This window comes from Felis catus, chromosome A3 (genome assembly GCF_018350175.1).
Source record: "Felis catus isolate Fca126 chromosome A3, F.catus_Fca126_mat1.0, whole genome shotgun sequence".
NCBI lineage: Eukaryota > Metazoa > Chordata > Mammalia > Carnivora > Felidae > Felis > Felis catus.
This window is the reverse complement of record NC_058370.1, coordinates 98,653,462-98,674,896: the sequence shown is the minus strand read 5'-3', so window position 1 is coordinate 98,674,896 and position 21,435 is coordinate 98,653,462. Positions and strand designations below refer to the sequence as shown.

At 38.0% G+C, this 21,435-nt stretch overlaps 1 long non-coding RNA gene across 1 annotated transcript; it reads right to left on the bottom strand.

Annotated features, from left to right (window-relative positions):
- Window positions 1–15,964: 15,964 nt before the first annotated feature.
- On the bottom strand, window positions 15,965–20,674 carry LOC123384221. Its single transcript, XR_006594951.1, has 3 exons — window positions 20,039–20,674; window positions 18,328–18,424; window positions 15,965–16,447 (listed from the first exon to the last, which is right to left on the bottom strand). It is a non-coding gene; the product is annotated as an uncharacterized LOC123384221 (long non-coding RNA).
- Window positions 20,675–21,435: the final 761 nt, after the last annotated feature.

Below are 21,435 nucleotides of genomic sequence, written 5' to 3'. Positions count from 1 at the left end.
TAGAGAGCTGAATAGTAGCTGTAAATGCAGGAACACAGGTGGCTCAAATTTCACTACTCCAATTGCATAAGAAGCCCACTGAACACTAAATCCATGATGCTGGTTTGACTACTTAGGATTGGTCCTCTCATACAAGTCATAACCTGCTCTCTAATAACTTCTTGGTTTTGTTTCCTTCTGTCATTTCTCTTATCGGTAAGACAGAATTTTCTTCCTTCCTTTCTTTGTTTCTTTTCTTCGTTGTTTCTTCCCTTCTCCCTCCCTCCTCCATCTCTCCCTCTTTCTCTTTCTTTCTTTCTTTCTTTCTTTCTTTCTTTCTTTCTTTCTTTCTTTCTTTCCTTCCTTCCTTCCTTCCTTCCTCATTTTTTTTCCCTCTCCTCTGCCCTTTTCCCTCTCTCTTTCTCCTTCCTCTTCCCTCATGTTGCAGGCTCTGGTGGTGTTACCCTCTAGGAGCATGACTTTAGCTGCAAACTAATGCTATTTTCTTCTTCTTTAATTTTCTTACATATTCCTTAAGTATTTATTCAATATATACTAATGTGATGGCCAGTATGACCTGGTGCAGCATAAGGGATAAGCCACTCTGCACACAGGAACAGGAAAGTATTATAGGATAGAAAAGCAAGAACACATTCTGCAATATGACCAGCATTACAGACAGCATCATTGTTTCTTTGGGCTTAATGGCTTCAATTCCTACTTCTTTTTTTTAAAGAATGTATTTTATTTTATTTTTTATTTTTTTTTCAACGTTTATTTATTTTTGGGACAGAGAGAGACAGAGCATGAACGGGCGAGGGGCAGAGAGAGAGGGAGACACAGAATCGGAAACAGGCTCCAGGCTCTGAGCCATCAGCCCAGAGCCCGACGCGGGGCTCGAGCTCACGGACCGTGAGATCGTGACCTGGCTGAAGTCGGACGCTTCACCGACTGCGCCACCCAGGCGCCCCTCAATTCCTACTTCGATAACTAATATGAGGCCCATACTTTTACTATGCTTATATCTAAATTATTTGTGAACTTCTCTTTTTAGTCAGATATCTATTAATGATTTGCCAAATTCTATAAGATTTACTCCATTTCATTCCATTCATTATTTTTTGGGATCCAGTCCTACTCAAATAGTCCAGAATTCAAATGAGACTTTCAGGTTTTGCTTGGCGAGTCCTAGGGCCTCAGTCAACTGTGAATATTTACAGTTATTAATTAATATCTATGTTGTCTTCACTGTAGTATCTGACTGGGTGCCATCCTAAACTAATTAGTCCTTCAGAGTATTTCTGTCATTGTATCATTACTAATTGTTTTTCTATTTATTTCATTATTGAAGTAATCATTCCCTGAATTAATGAATCTTTTTAAAAATAAAATTGGGAAGCAGCATCATGTGGTAGAAAGACTACTCAATAAAGATTGGGGAACCTAAGATTTAGTCTACACCTGCTTTGAATTAGTGTGCTGGTTTACTAGGGCGGCCATAACAGAGTACCATACACTGGGTAATTTAAACCACAGGAATGTGTTTGCTCACAGTTCTGGGGGATAGAACTTTGATCAAGGTTTTGTGAAGGTTGCTTTTTTCTAAAACTTCTCCCCTTGGCTTATAGATGGCCCTCTTCTCCCTGTGTCTTCACATGGTCCTCTGTGTGTGTGTGTGTGTGTGTGTCCAACTTTCCTCTACAAGGCATTCTAGAGTATGGCCCATTCTAATGATCGCACTATTAACTTAATTACCCCCTGAAAGAAGGTAACTAAAAATCAAATATGGCCACATTTTTAAGTACTTGGAAATAGGACCTAAACATATGAATTTAAGGGAATAAACCCAGCCCATAACAATGATCTTTGGTGAATTTTTTGGCATAATTAGGTTTAGCTTTCCTTTCTCTTATAAACCAACTAGTGAGCTGCTACATGGTCTTACAAGCCTAACAACTCTGGTCATGACTATATTAGATAGGTATCCTATTACATGGCAAAGTATGTTGAAAAATAAATAGGATTTTTTTACTATGAAATTTATTGTCAAATTGGTTTCCATACAACACCCAGTGCTCATCCCAACAAGTGCCCTCCTCAGTGCCCATCACCCACTTTCCCCTTCCTCCCACCCCCCATCAACCTTCAGTTTATTTTCAGTTTTTAAGAGTCTCTTATGGTTTGGCTTCCTCCCTCTCTAACTTATAGGATTTTGAACATACTCAACATGTTGACATTTGATGATCATAATAATGAGAATAAAAATTGAAATTTTAAGTGACTTCTGAGTCAATAAAGATTAATTTCACATATAAATATTCACTGAAGTTATTTGAAAAATCAGAAATTTATAGAATGGATTTTTACATCTTCACTTTTTTTGTCACAAATCTTGTGAACTTGGAAGGGCAAGTATTGATTTATTCATTTTTGCAGATAAGTAAAAAAAATAATGATGTTGTAATATATAAAATCATATACTTAGTAGTAGGCAGCAGAACTAAGACTCAGAGTTAATCAGATGTTAAACTCTGTACTTTATCTACCATACTTTGCTTACTTTCTTGGGAAGATAAAAAACATTTTGAAAAAACAGTAATGTTTAAGCACTTAACAAACTGAAATGGAATATTTACAAAAAAGGAGAAGGACTTAAGGAGTTATGGGAAAAATGAGATGTTAAATTGATCAAGTCAAGAAAAGTTGGCATTGTTTGCTAGAATAGGTAAATACAAAAAATTTTCTCACTCTTAGCTAAGGGGTTAACAAAACTCAACATTTTTTTTTTCTCACTCTCAGCTAAGGGGCTAACAAAAGCTCAAAGAAAAAAAATTGAAATGAGGTGAGTAAATTCAATATATGAGATTATAAATGAGAACTTTAATATTAACCTAAATTATAATATAAATGAAAAGATTAAATCAGCATATCTAGCTGGCTAAGATTTGTTGCAGATGGACAAGGAAATCGGACAAATCCATACCAAATCTCATGGTTATTATCTGGGGAACAGACAAAGTGACTCCAAAATATCATTAAGCTTTCTCCATCTGCAAAATGGTTTATCACAGTTTGTTTTTATGTATGCTGCAAGAAACATGTTTCACAAAGTAATACCATCATTACCCCATTTCTTATATCTATCAATCTATTATCCACTTAAATACAATGAAACTTAACCTTAGAGCTGAATAATTAGCAGCCATACCTTATCAAATTATCAGCCGCTTTCCTAATTCATGGCACATTCTCTCCTTTTGCATGTGTCCATTCCTTCCTCCCCCCGCCAGGGGTGAGTGCACTTGATACTGGTGCCACTTCGCACTTGCTCTTATTTATTTTTTAAGCAAGCACTCATGTAGCACTTGCTAAATACTAAACATTGATCTTAGTCTTTATCAGCACTAACTCATTACAGATAATAACTCACAAGTCTTCTTTCTCAGTTATTTTTAATAGAAATTTTAAGATGTCAACGTATCGACACAATTCCAAAACAGCTGGTCTAACTGCTTTTCCAGCTTCCTTCTTTCCCTACCACCATCAGATACAATACTGTGGATTGTTTCTGCATCGTATCATTCCCCAGTAAGTATTAGGAGGGAGGTAGTGTAAGTAAAGTCAGTAAGTGCACAGCATGTTGGCTTTGGAGAATTTGAAAGCCCTGCTCTGTCATTTACGACAATGTCCTACTACCTCTTCATCATGAATGATCTCATCAAGACGTGAATGCATACTGTCCCAATCCAATGTGAATGACTGTAAGCTATGGGTGAAAGATGCCCATTTTTGGGTAGGAGTGGAATAATGCACACACTCAGGATACAGAAAAATCATGTGCCCAACTTGAACAGAATTTATACCAGCAAGGAATCCCATTCAGGATAGTCAGCTAAGGTAGACAGGCACTTAATGATGTCATTGGACAGGCAGGCAGGATGCCTAATCAGAGCCAAAATGAGAGAAAAGCTTATGGGAGCAGATCACTAGGTTCTTACCCTGCAGTGAGTGCCAGTTCTATTCCCTCTTTCTGTGTCAGGGTCACCTCCGATGTTTCAGAGATCCTCTGTGCCTCCTCCCCCTGAATGACTGTCTGCTACTTGTCCTATTCCCTTAGCAATCCTGTTCTTTAATACTTCTAATTACATAAATTAATTTACTAAGTGACATTAGTGGTTGATAACAGCTTAATGTCTCTCTCCCTCTAGAGAGTATTTGTAATACGCACACCCAAACACATACACACATATGCCATTTATAGATGAAGGACTGCAATGGCTTCACACAGGGCAAGGCAGGCAGGCAGGCAGGAAGTAAAATCCTTCAGAAAGAGGGTTTGCTTTTCTTCACTGAAGGCTCACATGGTATTGATTGGTACTGAGGGGTGCTTGTCTCATCCCAGTGATTGAGCAGTGACTGGAAAGAAATAGGGGTGATAAAGGAGGGAAAGGATGCCACTGGGAAATGCAGTAGACGTGGCTCAAACTTTTCCGGCCAAGTAGAGTTGCTGCAGGTTTATTGATTTTCTTTTTGAAATACAATTTGAAAGGCTTCTCTCAAGTTCGTGAGTGAGAACATTTTTAAGTAAGGCTGTGGCAAAGACATGTTTATGGTTGACACTGTGTCATTTCCCAGTTTATGGTACCTGTTTGGGGAATATGTTTATATCCTTCTTAGTGCTGGCATTTACCAAGCAAAGACGCCACTTGGCAAGGGTGATTTATTTTTTGCACCATTATGCTTTGAAAGACTTTCAGGTTACAAGAAATCTTTGGAATTAGGACCCATGATTTGAAGATTAATAACAGTAATTACAGGGCTCTGTTATAGCAGAAAAAGCTATAGTTTGCCTGTGATATTGAATATGAAAGGTCCCTGGTCCAAGGGAATAATAAAAGCTGTTCTTTCTACAAGGACAGCCGGTAACAGGAAGACACTGTCTCCCTGGAAAAAAAACGCAGCAGTGGTGGCAGTGGTGAGGGTTAAAGTGTGTGTGTGTGTGTGTGTGTGTGTGTGTGTGTGTGTGTGTGTTTGAAGCTATGGTGATTCTCTGTAACCTGGCCCTAAAGACCAATTCAGGTCATAATCACTTTTGTTTGATCTTTCTTTCTGTCATGCCAACACTCACCCGGGAAATTAGGATTGTTTTGACCCTTTCTCCCCAGCCACATACTTCAAAGTTTGCAGTGACTTAAAATGTTCCCTCCAGTAGCTGCTGCTGACAGACCTGCAATCTGGTTAGGCAGCAGTTGCGGTGATATTCATTTCTCTTGATGATAAGTGGCCAGAATTGGGTAGAGACTGGAAAGTCCATTCATGTGTCGGAAGGACAAGAACTGTCCCTCCAAAAAACCCTTAAGCATTGATGGTGATGGAAAATGGCAAAGTTAAAAGCAACTCTAATGGTTCTCTCCTATTAACAACTTTTCAGGGGGCCCTTTTGGACATAGGGAGGGGAAAAGTGAAGAGAAAAGATTGGGAAAAAACTATCTAGAAGTGAGCTGGAATGGAGGCAAGAGCATAGGAAAATATGGGGAAAAAGGTAAAGAGTGACCCGGAAAATGAAAGAGAGAGAAAGAAGTGGTGAGAACAGAGGAGAATAAGTTGGCAGGAAGAAGTTGAAAAGGCTAGCAGCACTGACTGACAGGAAATAGAGTGACGAAGAGGGAATACAAAAAGAGGGATAGAGAAAAGGAGCCCAGAAAAGCATTCCCGTCTTTATTTCATCTTCCTCCTTACTCAAAAGTGGGACTTGGAATTCAAGCTCAAATAAAGGATCTCAGGGTTGAATCAACCATGCTCTTTTTTAAATTGAAGCATAATTAACATGTAATGCTATATCGGTTTTAGGTGTACAATATAATGATTCAGCTTTCTATATATTACCTGCTCATCAAGATAAAGGTACTCTTGATCACCTTTATTTACTTTAATTATCCCCCTCCACTCACCTCCCCTCTGACAACCACCAGTTTGTTCTCTGTATTTTTTTTTTTAAATTTTTTTTTCAACGTTTTTTATTTATTTTTGGGACAGAGAGAGAGACAGAGCATGAACGGGGGAGGGGCAGAGAGAGAGGGAGACACAGAATCGGAAACAGGCTCCAGGCTCTGAGCCATCAGCCCAGAGCCCGACGCGGGGCTCGAACTCACGGACCGCGAGATCGTGACCTGGCTGAAGTCGGACGCTTAACCGACTGCGCCACCCAGGCGCCCCTGTTCTCTGTATTTAAGACTCTGGTTTTTCATTTGTCTCTTTTTTTTCTTTTGTTTCTTAAATTCCATATAAGAGCGAAGTCATATGGTATTTGTCTTTCTCTGACTGACTTATTTTACTTAGGTCCATCACAGAGTAAAGATCTATATGTGAGACCTGAAACCATAAAACTTCTGGAAGAAAATGTAGGTGGTAATTCCTTTGACATCAGCTATAGAAACATTTTTCTAGATATGTCTGCTCAGGCAAGGAAAACAAAAGCAAAATTAAACTATTGAAACCATACCAAAATGAAAGCTTTTTGCATAGTAAAAGAAACCATCAAGAAAACAAAAAGGCAACCTATCAAATGAGTGAAGATATTTGGAAATGATAGACCTGATGAAGGGTTAATATCCAAAATATACAAAAAATTTATACAACTCAATATCTAAAAAACAATACACTTTAAAAAGAAAAGACACAGTTAGAAATATGGAAACAGAAGGGTTGTATTTCAAAGCATTCCTCAGGATACTCAAGAAAGATAATAATGTCAAGTCTTAAGTATGAAAGGGAATAAGGAAGCCTAGGTTTGGACAGTCATGCAGGATATTCAGTGACTGGGGAGTACATTACCTTGTCATCTCCTCAGGGACTCTAAAATCCTCCCTGGTACTTCTGTGTGAACACTATCTGGTGAACTTCTGCATCTCTCTATTCCTGCCTTCATCCTTGTCTCCAATTACCAATTCTTTTTTTTTTTTTAAGCTTACTGGTTTATTTTTGGGGGAGAGAGAGAGAGAGAGAGAGAGAGAGAGACAGAGAGAGAGAGAGAGAGAGGAAGCATGTACATGCACCTATGTGTGTGGGGGAGGGGCAGAGGGAGAGAGAGAATCCCAAGCAGGCTCCACACACTGTCAGTGCAGAGTCCAATGTGGAGCTCGAACCCATGAACCATGAGATCACAACCTGAGCCAAGATCAAGAGTTGGACACTTAACTGACTGAGCCAGCCAGGTGCCCCTCCAATTACCAATTCTATCTTTAATCTCTTTCCTTCCCCCTTCTCTCTTCTTTATCTGTGGTAGATGGGATTATGGTTCCCAAATCCTCACGCTCCCTGTATCCAAACTTGCCATGTGATTTTTCAATTCTTACCACTAGAGGCAGAGTGTGTACTTTTCACTCTTCGACTTTGGGCTTGGCTGTGTAACTTTGACCGATGAGATTTTGGCAGATATGATGCAAAAGCAGTGGCTTCAAATATACTTACATGATTGGACCTTCTCTCTTGTGCTTTTGCTATTGACATGAGAAGTGTGTGTTCCAGGTATCCTTCAGGTTCTCAAAGAATGAGATGCACACAGAGTAGACCTGAACTAAACAGGGGCCATGGAGCCAAGCCAACCAGAGCTCATCCAAGATCAGGAGAACTGTTCTAGCTGCATGAGTGGGAAATAAATGTTTTAAATAAATGTTTTCAGACATTTCTTAAAATTCTCACACTTCAAGGCCACTAGGCAGCCACCCTAATAACTCTAGGGCTGGGCACTGGACAACTAGGAACAGCCCCATTACCCAGAGCTCACCAAAGTTATTCAAATTAGACAACACACAGGAGGCCTAAGAAACTCAGCCAACCACATTCGATTTGCCATACAAATTGTGCCCTAAACTTCCAACTTGCTGTTACCCTGTCCCTGGGTGCAAACCCCTGTGGCCCTGCCTGGGGGTTGTCTCTCATTTGAAGTTATGAGAAATGAAGAGTTCTGTCTTTCATCTACCCGACTGACTGTATGTTGGGTCCTACCATCAAATCAATCTCTAAATCTTATTAAATAGTTGTTATCAATAGTTTGTCTGATATGGTGACTACAATTTAAACACGTGAAGAAAAAGAAACTATTTTGTCAGACTTAGCTACTAGCTTCTCTGTCAGGCAAAACTTGTACTTCAATCTTGTACTTTATAGGTTAGTCTATCAACTAGTCACTTTTGGGTCAAGTGCCATCCTCTAAACTATTCTGTTGTGGGGGCGCCTGGGTGGCTCTGTCAGTTAAGTGTCTGACTTTGGCTCAGGTCATGATCTCATGGTTCCTGAGTTCGAGCCCCTTGTCGGGCTCTGTGCTGATAGCTCAGAGCCTGGAGACTGCTTCAGATTCTGTGTCTCCCTCTCTCTGTGCCCCTCCCCTGCTCACACTCTGTCTCTCTCTGTCTCTCAAAAATGAACAAACATTTAAAAATGTTAAACTATTCTGTTGTGGACAGAGGAGTCAAATCATGAGGTAGAAAACATGGGTTTCTGTGCTGAAGGAATAGCCTAGGACCACTTTTCTCAGCCTAACTGGCTGGTATAACAAAACCACCCTGCCTTTTTTTTTCTCCTCAAACTTCAGCTTTATTGTTATAGGTGATGTGAATTTTGTGGTGTTTATATAAGGTTCTAGTAAATCAAATATTATGAAGTATGAAATAATCATAGGACATTTTATTCATATTGGGAGAGGTACTGGGAAGAAAACTCGATTTCCTTCAATAAATAGTATAAACCAATCACTTCCTTTCCATTTCTAACTGCTCTCTGTTCTAGGGTAGAGAAGTCTATACAGTTGGAAAACCTGCCCTACTTTAACTATTATGTTATTAGTTCAGGCGCTGTTGACTACTCTCTCTGGGCTTCAGTTTCCAAATATGAGAACTAGTATTATAAACGGACATAAAAAGTCTTTGTAAAAGCAAATGATACACAATGGATATTTATAATCCTGGGTTAATAGGTTACTCATAAGATTTCAGAATAAATACTGTGAAGAGTTTCACCAACTAGTTTCTAACAAGAAATCTTCACCTAATTGAAAAGCCCATCTTGTGACAGATGTCAGGAAACTCCCTAAAGTGTTTACCATTTATGTGGGAATGTCTGATACTTATTTGGTGGACAAATGTCTTTATCCACATGATTCTACATGACCTGAAATCTAATCCCTGGGGTAAGTCTAAAATGAAAAATAAATTTAGGAAGAGGTTGGATGCCATAACTTTGTAGAAGCTTTGATTTCACCTATTACTGTTTGATGACTCAGAATCCCATCATTTGCATTTGTGAGGTATTTGTCTTACATTTTATTCAGTAGTCATGCCTTCTGTATGTTCCATACAAGAAGAAATAATAATTACATGTTTCAGGGGGAATGGTTTGGCAGTAAGGTGTGTGAGGTTTGAACTCAGATATCCTATGTTTTGGATTCTGGTCATGTTATTTAGTTTTAATACCTTAGAGAATTTGTTTAATTTCTATGAACCTAATTTTCTCATCTTTAAATTAGGATAATAACCCCTATGTCATAGAATTATCGAGGCTAGGGAGGGGCATGATGCATGTAAAATATGTACCACATCTTTGGCACATAGTGGGTACTCAAGTTATTGTTATATCTAAAATAAGATAAATAAGATAAATAAGAAAAATAGCAAGAATAAACAAGAATAAACAAGCATAACAAGAATAAATGAGAATAAACAAACAAGAATAACAAGCAAACAAGAATAAAATAGCAAAAGACGATAACATTAAAAAGAGAAGAATTAATTTTCTTTCTATAAATAATTTTAGAACAAGAAACAAAGAAAATATCATATCTCTATAAGAACTCAACAAAGACAAAAAACTCAGCTGTAGCCTATTCATTCACTAATTCACTTGATTATTCACATATTTTTGATACCTACCATGTACTCGGCAGTGTGGAAGTGACTGTAGCAGTAGCAAAAAAGATATATGTAGCAAAAAGATATATGAGACATGCACCGAGCCATTAAGAACTTTCTATTCCGGTAAGAGAGATGAGATATTGTTATAAATAACTATTAGCCAACATGTCCCAAAGAACCTGCCATGAAAAATCTAATCTTAGGAAACCCAGAGTTCTATGGTCAAATTAGTTTAGAAAAAAGACACAGCATATTTCTCACCCACCCTTGAAAATTCACAAATTGAAATTTTTCTGACTACTCTGAGGATCCTGTGTAACTAGTATCTATATTATGTGTAGGAAATAAATGTTTATTACTTTACGTTTCTTTCTCCCCCAACTCACCCCTATAAACAACTTGTGAGAATACTGTTGTGTGGATCAAATTTTGTAAAATATTTTTTGTAAGTAAAGGCAGAATGTAACAAACAGCACAGGAGAGAGGTCAATAATGTAAAATGTTCTATTCACAGTGTGCAGATGGGGGAAACGTGCTTCTCTGTGTGAGAGGGAACTACAGGATTATGGAAAGTGCCATATTACAGTGAAGTTCGAAGTGTGGCTAAGAACAGCAGAAGTAGAAACTGGCTGGAGAAATGTCTGAATTAAAAGGAGAGATGAGGTTTAGAAGGTCTGTGGGGGCCAAAATACTGATCTATTACATATGAGAAAAGAATTTTATTTGTTTTGTGTGGCTCTACTACAGCAGCAGAAGTAGCAGCAGCAGCAAGGAGATAGATTTTTGAATAAATACGCGAGGACACTCTAAGAAACAGAACAGAGTGTAAACAGAGTAGGTAGTAGGTGTCTTGACCCTGGAGGTGTTTCAGCAGAGGCTAGACAACGGGATAAACACACACACTGATTCTTGTGCCAAATAATTGGTGGGATGAACAGATCCCTGAGGATAGCCAACTTGAAGTCAGTCTTCACTTCCATGAGCTAAAAGTCTGTTTCTGCCAGCTCTAAAGAGCTGTTGAAGATTTTGAGCAGAAAGACTCATGACCTGGACTGTGTGTGGAAAGATTAATTTTATAGCTCTGTGCGGGGTGTTTTAGAAAAAGCCAGTAAATACGTGGCAAAGAGGCCACCACAAAGAATCATGCACAAGCACCATAATCATCCACTTTTCTACCAACAGAGATGACATTCAAATTCCTCCTCCTGCCTTCCTTTGAGAGAGAAGGCCTTCTTTATAGAAGAAGTGGGAAGTAGGGTGGACTTGAGTTCATTTGCCTGGCCTTCCATGGAATTTAATTTGAAATTTACCATGTGGTCCAGTAATAAAGAAGTGGGTATTCTTTTATAAATTCATTTTATTTACTTATTTAAAACTTTATTTATTTATTCTGAGAGAGACAGAGACAGCACAAGGCGGGGAGGGGCAAAGAGAGAGGGAGAGAGAGAATCCCAAGCAGGCTCTGTGCTGTCAGTGCAGAACCTGACATGGGTCTTAAACTCATGAAACCATGAAATCATGACCTGAGCTGAAACCAAGAGTTGGAGGCTTTACCGACTGAGCCACCCAGGCACCCCAAGAGGTGGGTATTAGTTTATGCTTTGTAACAGATGTAACTTTTTACTCTCACAAAATATTGACATCATAAAAATTATTAATAAAGTCTATCAAGACATTGGAAGGACATTCTTCGTGTTGAATAATATTCTGTAATAAAACCACTTATGCAAATACAGGACATTTGTGGGAAAATGAGAATGTTAGTTACATGAAGTATACCTCAATTTCTGTGAGATTTCATTTCCTTTTTTTGAAAAAAAACTTGATAATCATATATTCCTTCATAATAATAGTTACTGAGTGCCTACTAAGTGTCAGGCACGATGCATGATATCTACTATTTATTATTACACTCAAACATTAAGGTAATAGCAATACTAAAGCTTTAAAATTCACATGAAGCTAAGCTAATATTTGGATGGTATTACAGGGAAGCACTCCTGACAACTGCCAAACAATTGCAGAATAGGACACAGGACACCACATTATTAATAGTTGCATAAAAGGATACACAACCAATTCTGGGCTCTTTAATAACGATAAGGCTAGGATACTGCTCAGGCCCAAAGCCTACACGGTGGGGTGAGGAGGTGGCTTCTCTTCCCTCCTCTAATGCTTCCCTAAGCTTGTACAGACATGCCTACCAAGAAGCAGTATTGCCTTTCAAATGTACCGCGAACCAACATATGTTAACAGCCAGAGTGACATTTGTTTACCAACCAGAGAGTGTTAAGGCATAGGGCAGTACACATAGTTTCTTCAGATGATCATTAGTTTCAGAAATTTCCAGAAAAACTCTCCCAGTCCCAGATGCTCAGAGAACAGCTTCTCTGAGCTCTTAGTCGGGGGAGGAGGGTTCTCCCATTTCCTTTCAAACCATATAAACACAAGGGCAGTCATACATATAACCTTATGGCTATTCACTTTCAAATACAGAGAATAAAATAATTATTTGTGATATTCCTTACTTGATAACCACTATTCAACACTAAGTGTGTGCCAGGAATTTCTGTTGAGTGTAGAACCTATAGAAATCAGGAAAACCATAGTTTCATGTCCCTGAGGAATAACTAGACAAGGAAAACTACCCTGTAGTTAAGGTTTAGGGGGTCTGTGGGGCCACCTAGTCAAAGATTTTCATTTTTCAGATCAAAGACCCAAGAGCAAAGAAGGCCACTTACTTATCAAAATTACACGTGATGCTAGGGATGCAAGTCAACCAGCACCTGGGCCAGTGTTCTTTGAACTCTCAATGTCAGCAGAAACTAATATATCTCACTTAATTTATCTATTACTAATTTATCTCCTTTGCCTTTCTTTTTATTTGTTTTAAAGCCACTGGCCTTTCTGCCCCACATTGACATGATTTTTCTCTACACTCATGATTTTACTACCAAGTCCCTGATCAATCCCTTGAACCCCTTTTCTCCTTCCCACCTGAGCTCTTAAGAGTTTCTTGAGGATCTTACTTGATCACTGTTTCTCCGCCACCTCTAGCTGATTAGGTTCCCTGTGCCAGGCTGTCATTGTTCCTGAACTGATTGCAGATAATGCTGCCTCACCTTTTTGTACAGGTAAGAAGAACATACATTAAATAATAATTAGCTACCTCACATTTGTCTCCCTTAGCTATGCAGTCTTTGGCATTTCCCAGTCCTCTTTGATTACAAGCAAATCATGTCCACATCTATTACTGCTTCCTTGGATATTGTTCCGGTATTAAAAAAGAAATCTCACTGTATACATTTCTGTTTCTGATTGAGCTCTCTGTCCTGGAACTGATGTAAATTTCTTTTTGTCCCTGGGAATGCATGCATGTTTACTCCCTACCTTTCCATGATCATCTGTTCTTTCTTTCAGTTTAGATGAGCCTATTGTTCAATACTGTTCAATAGTCAAGAATATGATAGAGATTGTGTCAGGATTTAAATTTGTATTTTTTTCAGGATAGTTCAAAATTATATTGTTTTCCTCTTTACATTCATTTTCATTAAGTCTTACTTATCAGACTGCATATACAAACATTTAATTTCTTTCTTTTGGTCTTTATTCAACATATGCCTATTACTAGGAACTCTAATATTTAGAATGGACATAGAGATAAAAGACATTTTCCCTGTATTGAGTCATGGGGGCAAAGCCAGGCAAGTAAATCAACCATAACTCTACAATGTGATACATAGTGTAATGGAGTTAAAGACAGAGTGTTACACTGTAACAGGAGGGATAATAGATCTTCAATCCTTCTTGGGGTGGGAGAACCAAAGCCTTGACAAAATAGTAGATATTTAAACTAAGTGTTGAGTGTTGAAAGAAAAGAGCAATTGACAGAAAGGGAGTGTTGTGTCATTTTGCAGCTGGGGAAACTGAAGACTAAATAAAACATTGTTATTCTCAAAAGCACAGGGTCAAGATTCTAAGAGATAGTTTATAGAGAAAACATACAACCCACTGGGAGAAAGTTGGATGCATTCTGTGAAAGTTTTTGGTATCCAAATTCCACCTGGGATTTCAGCATCTTTCAATTCTCTTCTTATCCTTTCTTATCTTTCAAGTCCCTTCTTACCTTTCAATTATTGGAAGGATACAATTTTGTAATATTTTAAGAATTTTATTTCATACAAAAAAACTTAGAAGAGTTTTAGACAAGTTAATACAATGTTTTAGCAGGTGTGTGTTCTATAGATGAGAGGGAATCACTGAAGATATTTGAGAAAGGCACCTGTATTGACAAAAGGTGTCTTTACTGAAGCTATTCTGTCAGGGACATTAAGACACAATTTTGTATCAGGAACAATTTGGAGGAAGTGATAATAGTTTGTAGGTGAGACAAACCAAGACTAACATTATTTCATCAAGATTAAAAGTGAAAGCCTAAATCAGAGAGTCAATTTAAATAACAGACCAGGGTGGCCAATTGAATAAAAAATCATTCTGCATTACTAAATATGAGCGAATTCAGAAAATGTTGTTCTTCCTTAGTTCTCAATACTTTTCTGTTTATGAATTGGAACTTCTAGGTATGATAAGAACATGAACACAACCTTTAAAATATACCCACCTGGTGGTCTCACCTACCAAACTGAAAAACCAAATTTATAAATGGAGAAGATGTGTCCTAAAACTGTGTTAAGAATTACATTTGGGAAAGATGCTTTCCACACACAACAAATTTGAACTATTTCCTATATTAAATGTAATGTTAATGGGATTCTATTGAAAGAAGAGACCAAGTGCTGACAGTGACAAAAACACAGGTTACCAGGAATTAAAGGAAAGGGTCCTGGTTTGGTGCATTCCTCTTCAAAATGTAAGAAATAAAGACACAAGCAGAAAAGTGTCTAGATCCTAGACAGATCCTAGTACTCTAACAGGTCAGTGTGGCAATAGTTTAGCAACATTAGAGAGTAATAACATTGGAAGAACTGAGGTTTCCTGTGGTGAGTGAAGGAAGTAGAGACCAGTCAATGTAGCTGAAAATAGTCACTGAACAGGTGGGCAGCAGTAGTGGGAACCTCTTGGCATTGCCAAAATGTGTACCTGGCATAGATTGAGCCCAAATCCAAAGCTGGATATAAATATTTGCCTTCAAGTGCAGGTTTTAAATCAAAGACAGAGAAGAAACTATCGTGAAAGTGTTATTTCTGGCATTACCAAGGACCTGGCTTTCTCGTTACTTCCCTTAGGCTACTGAATCACTGAATTGCTTATTTCAATTTGTCAACCGGCCTACCTATTTGAGATGTGAGAAGAGTGATTTTTATAGCAACCAAATGGAAAGGGACGACATTCCAGGAGAATTTAAGGCACCTTATTTGCTCAGGAAGCATTGATCCAATTAAAAATCATTTGAGAAAGTGAGACAGAGTGGGAGAGCAAGAGGAAAATGAAAGCAGCTTATGGGGGGGAAAAGAATCTGGATTCAGAGAGCACAATATTGACTCTAACAATGCAGAAGAATACACATCTACTTTTTAAAATCTCTGAAAAAATGAAGTACTGTTAAGAACTATCTCCTATATGTATTCAGTATAATTGAAAAAATTGGAGTGTAGAAGAAATAAAGATGAGATAGCATGATGGTCAAGACTCTGGTTGCAATTTACTGTAACCCATCACAAAACAGCTTAAACTAAATAGAAAATTCATTGGCTAGCCTTACTTTTAAGTCCAGAAAAGACTAACTACAGTCACAGCTGGGTCTAGATGCTCAAATAATGCCTTAAGGATATAGGGCTTCTCATCTCCTTCTCTGGGCTTTGTCTTGCAGTCTTAATTCTTAAGCAGATTCTCCTCAAATGATGCTCCTCAGCAACCACAGTTAAAAGCTATTTCCCAGGGCACCTGGGTGGCTCAGTCAGTTGAGCGTCCGACCTCGGCTCAGGTCATGATCTCATGGTTCATGAGTTCCAGCCCTGCGTTGGACTCTGTGCTGACAGCTCAGAGCCTGGAGCCTGCTTTGGGTTCTGTATCTCCCTCTCTCTCTCTCTCTGCCCCTCTCCCACTCGCTCTCTCTCTCAAAAATAAATAAAAACATTAAAAAAAATTAAAGCTATTTCCCTAATGGGCCCAGTAAAAACAGTCCTTTACTAAGATCCTGTATTTTCACTCAGGACACATACTCACAATACACAGAGAATAGTCAAATCTCTATCACACACAGCTTTGGGTATGGGAACAGGATGTACCCATCTATAACCCAGGAAATTAAAGTGAGGCCATGGTCATTCTGCAGCAGAAAATCAAGACACTGTTATTAGAAGAAGGTCAAAAGCATACCAGACAGAAAACAGTAAGTTTTCCACTACATTCCATGCTTTGGTAACACAAAGATTGCAGACCCATGTTTCCCTAAGACACATTAAAAAATAACACATCTAACATGATATCATTACTTCATATATTACTAAAAGTCTACTCACCTTATCTGTTCAAAGAGACGATATCAATTTCTGTGCTCCAAGACCTTTAAGTGATGTGCATCGTTCATTTTCCTTTGTCTAGACCAGATGGGAAATGAAAGCAACCATGATTAAAAAGGAAAAAAAAAAAAAACTTATTTCAAAAAAGGGTAAAGAGTTTAAGACTTTAACAATCTCTAACACACACCATATCCTTAGAGAGCTATAACAAGGATTCCCTGTTCCGGTGGTAAAGCAGAGTCCATTGTGATAATCTTAGTAGGCCCCCAGTGAGGGTATCTAATGTCTATTATTCTCCACAGTTACATCTGAGATAGGCCAATGGGGAGAATTACCCTTAAATAGATTGAAATATTTCTATCACAGCGCTTCTTGTTGGTGTCAGTTTGGCACCTTGGGGACTGAGAAATCAATAGTCTCTTTGAGCCAAGTTTGGACTTCTCTCAAAATGCAATTATCTCGAATGCCAGAGATTTTGTAGTGATGATTAAGACTGCCATCTGGCTTCTATTATCATGGAAATGTCTCAATCCCGTTGCCATCAATGAACCCATTTCTGTAATTGCATCTCCTGACATCAGCCCTGGTTTACAGAGGACCACCACCACTGTACTTCTCAGTGATGCTGGTACCCTAGCAGTGCAGTCTGGCCACCTTAGAAAATGGAGTGGGTTTTCTGGCTACATGGAGTGTTGTCACTCGAGCATGTCACTTCTCTGAGCCTCTTAATCTCCTCCTGCATCTTTGATGACAGAGGTCCTGGAATTACCCTTCCCTGAAAGTAGATTTTCAATAAGTTGCTAGCACTTTAGGCATAGAGGCACTTTTGTCACCAACTCTCAGGGTCCCTATCTGGATGTTAAATGTATACCATAATATAATGTTACCATGTCAACAGTCTCTCGTTTAACCAACTTTTGTTCTCCCTCTCATTCCTCGCTTGCTGGACCCAGTCCCATGCATTCTCTCTTGGCTCTCCTAAGTACTTATTAACTAGTTCCTGCAGCTCATTCAGGAGGCACTTTCCTATTTCCCTTTAGCAGGTATAGAATGTCTCCAACTGGGTCTTGTTAGTATCTAATCTATCAGTCTGGAGGCCAGGAGGGAAGGCGGGTTTTATCTTAAGGGGTGCATATACTCCATCTTCAGGCAAGAGTGAGGGTCTAGTCTTTGGCAGGGACAAATGAGACAGTGAAGAAGTCTCCTGGGGGTTCAGGTGAATCTCATGGTTCTTTAGTGCATCAACCCAGAGGTTTTCCCACCCATTTGAATCTCAGGGTTTCACTCCTATCCAGCCATAGCCCTGTGGCATATCAGACTTGCCAGAGTGAATAATTCAGTCTTCTCTAACATTCTCTTGCCCTTATAATTCAGCTCAAGGTTTTAGTTTTTTCTGGCCCATGATTTCAAATTATGAGGTTCTTTATGTTCTGCCTAGAAATCCTTCTGACTTTCACATCTAGCCTTAAATCTATGATTAAGCACCCTCAGCCTTTCATTGTCTTTCTCCACTGTATCTACACTGTGCTGCAACAGACTACTTCCTTGGAACCCTCTAATCATTTGGGAAATTATGACAATTTTTACTAGCCGTGGGCTACTTGTAGTGGACTTACCACTAGTGATAGAGTTTTTCTTGTCAACTGGACAGCTGTAGAATCCTATTTTAGGGCTCTTTTCTCAGACTAGTCCTAGCAGCAATTGCTAGCACCCAGGTTTCCTTTTATATAGTTTAGTACATAACAAAATACCAAAAAAGTACACGAGTGCGTGGCTTCAGTCATCAGTTCAGCAGGTATCATGCAACTTCTACTATAATCCAGCAACACAGATGTTGGCAATATACAGATTTATAAATCCATCCTTCTTGCTATTGTGGGTCCCTATTTTAATGTCAGAGAGACCATGTGAAAAGGTAATGACAGCACAATGTGACAAGGAGGAACCATATAATTTACCTGAAGTAAGGAGTTTACACTTGTTGCAAGCATGCGTATGGCATTCATTAGTCATTGTTGAGCTGGATAGTGAAGAATAGATATCTTCTAGGCCTATCTGGAAGATAAGATATTGCAGAGTCAGGAACCAACATGCACAAAACATAGTTACATAAAATATCCTGGTTTTAATTAATGAAACATAATTAAGCAACTCTAATCTGAGAACACTTAGTGGCCATGTAAATAAAGAGAAGTGTATTAGTTAGAATTCATTCTTTTTGTTTTATTTTTTTAATTGAGGTAAAATTCACATTATATCAAATTAACCATTTAAAATAGCTAACTTTAAAGTAAATTAAAATTAATTTTAAAGTTTTTCATTAAAGTTAATTTTAAAGTGAATGAATCTGTGGAATTTAATCCATTCACCATGTTACTCAACAATCACCTCTGTCTAGTTCTAAAACATTTCCATCTCTCCAAACTAAAGCTCCATATTAATTAAACATTTAATCTCCATTCTCCCCTCTCCCCAACCCTGGAAATCACCAATCTGCTTTTGTTTTCTATGTTTACCTATTCTGGATATTCATATGAATGAATTTATATATGTGAACTTTTGTGTCTAGCTTCTTTCACTTAAAAAGTACTATTTTGGAGCTTAATACACATGGTAGCATGTAAGAGTACTTCATTCCTTTTGTGGTTGGATAATATTCCAGTGTATGTAATACCACATCTTATTTATCAATGTGTACAATGTGTACGAATATTTGTTTGAATCTGCTTTTGATTCTTTGGGTATATTCCTAGAGGGAGAATTGCTGGGTCATGAGGTAATTGTTTTACTTTTTGAGGAAAGGCCAAATTCCACATGGCTGAAAAAATGATATTTCTACCATTTTAGCAATCAGATTTATTCTACTTCAGAGGTCAAGAAACTACCGTCTGCAGTTTCATGTAAATCAAGTTTTATTGGTATGTAGCCATTCCCATTCATTTACATATTCTCTGTAGGGATTTAGGCATTCACAGCAGAACTGAAGAGATACAGAGGCAGTATAACCTGCAAAACCAGAAACATCTGGGCTTTTATGGAAAAAAAATTGATGAACACTTAATTTATTGGCCTGTCATCTTTTGCTTGGGCTTCCTACTCATAATCGCACATGGCTATTTTAGCTCTAGTCCTGAATCCAGCCATCAGGAAGGAGAAAGAACAGAGAAAGGGATTGCCAGTCTCTTGAAAACAGCTTCCCTGAGGAATCTAACTTACATTTAATTATCATAAATTAGTCCCTAGTCCCTGACTAACTAAGAAGGAGGCTGGGAAATGCCATCTAGGGAACTAGGGAACTTAGCTAGGGAACTACCTAAAATTTGAGTTCACTTGACAAGGAAAAAGAGGGGAAAGAAGTATTTTAAATGACTATACAGCTCTGGCACACAGCCAGCATTCACTGGCACTGGTACATATTCTAGAAGTATCTACAGTCCCACTGAGAATTATAGAATCCAGATAAGCAGGCAAGAAGGGAGAAAGTTCTTCAGGACTAAGTAAAGAATCTAAGAATCAATTAGGGTTCTTCTTACCCATCCTAATTACCTTATGACAATTAGAAATAGGTAGATAAGTAATAAATCTCTATCTTCCTTGATAAACTGAGTGATTTCTAAGTTCACTAGGTCTCATTTTCTGGTTAATTTAAAAGTCTGATTAAAGTTTTACCTCTCATAATTGAGATCAATGTAGCATCATCTCTAGTTCTAATTGGATTTTCAAGGTTTTTGCATTTGGAAAGGGATTGAAATTCAGAGAAGTTGTCAATGGCACAATTTGCAGGATTCGGATAACCCATCACTATTATTTTTCTGAAAGAAGAAGACATTAAATATTGTTTCTATATCAGCTTAGGGAGAAATACCTATAGAAAAAATAAGAATGAGAAAAAATGAACACAATGCAGTATTAACTCACACATATGTTTTAATGTGAGCAGACTCAGGAGTGTCAGGAGAATGCATTTATACTTGCAGAAGTTAGTAAATAAATTGATATTTATTGATAAAGATATAAATTGATAAAGATATTTTAATTTGCTTAAGAATAGAAACATCAACAAGAGGTGTTTGTGGTGTGAATTTTCCCAAGTCCAGATATTAAAAGAGTAATTTAATAAAATATGCAATGTTATGAATTCATAACATGTACACAGTCCATCACTATGTTAGAAAGAAGAGAAAAGAGTGTTATATTTCAAGGAAATGTAGTATTCAGGGGCTTATTGATTTTTTCCTGTCAGGGTCATTCTATTTCTAAATTGTGCTCATTTCTGCATAGAACAAATGGGAACTTTTTATGAGAATCGCAAAGTCCAATGTTTTATTTTCCTTGCTTTTTAGTTTTTAATTTGCATAATGTAAATACTCTGCTTGGTATATAGTTCTATAAAGTTTGGCAACTGCTTAGACTTATGCAATTACTAACACACAATCAAGATGATGCAGAACTATTCCGTCACCCTCCAAAAGTTATCTTGTGATGCTCCTCTGTAGTCAATCTCTCTCTCCACAGTATGCAGTCTTTGGAGTTGTCTTACGTCATTTAATATACTGCGTTTAAGATTCACCCACGTTGATGTGTGTATCAGTAGTGGCTTCCTTCTCCTGCTGAGTAGTGTTTCTTCATATGGACACATTATCATTTATCTATTACCAACTGAAGGGCATGTAGGTTGGATTTAATTTTACCAACTATGTATAAAGCTGCCATAAAACCTCACATATACGTTTCTGTGTGAACATCAGTTTTCATGTATTTTGGGTCAACAGCTAGAATTCACAGCTGAATCATATGGTAAATGTATTTTTAATTTTATAGGAAACTGCAAACAGCCATAGTGGCTGTGCCATTTTGCCTTCTCACCAACAATGTATGAAAGTTCCAACTGCTCCACCAACTCTCCAGTTTTTGTTACTATCAAGTTTTTTTTCCCTTTCCTTTCCTTTTCTCTCTTTTTTCCCCTTCTCTTTCTGTGTCTCTTTGCCATTCTGACAGGCATGCAAAGTGATGCAAATCATTACTGTGATTTCAATTAGCATTTTCCTAATAATCGGTGATATGAG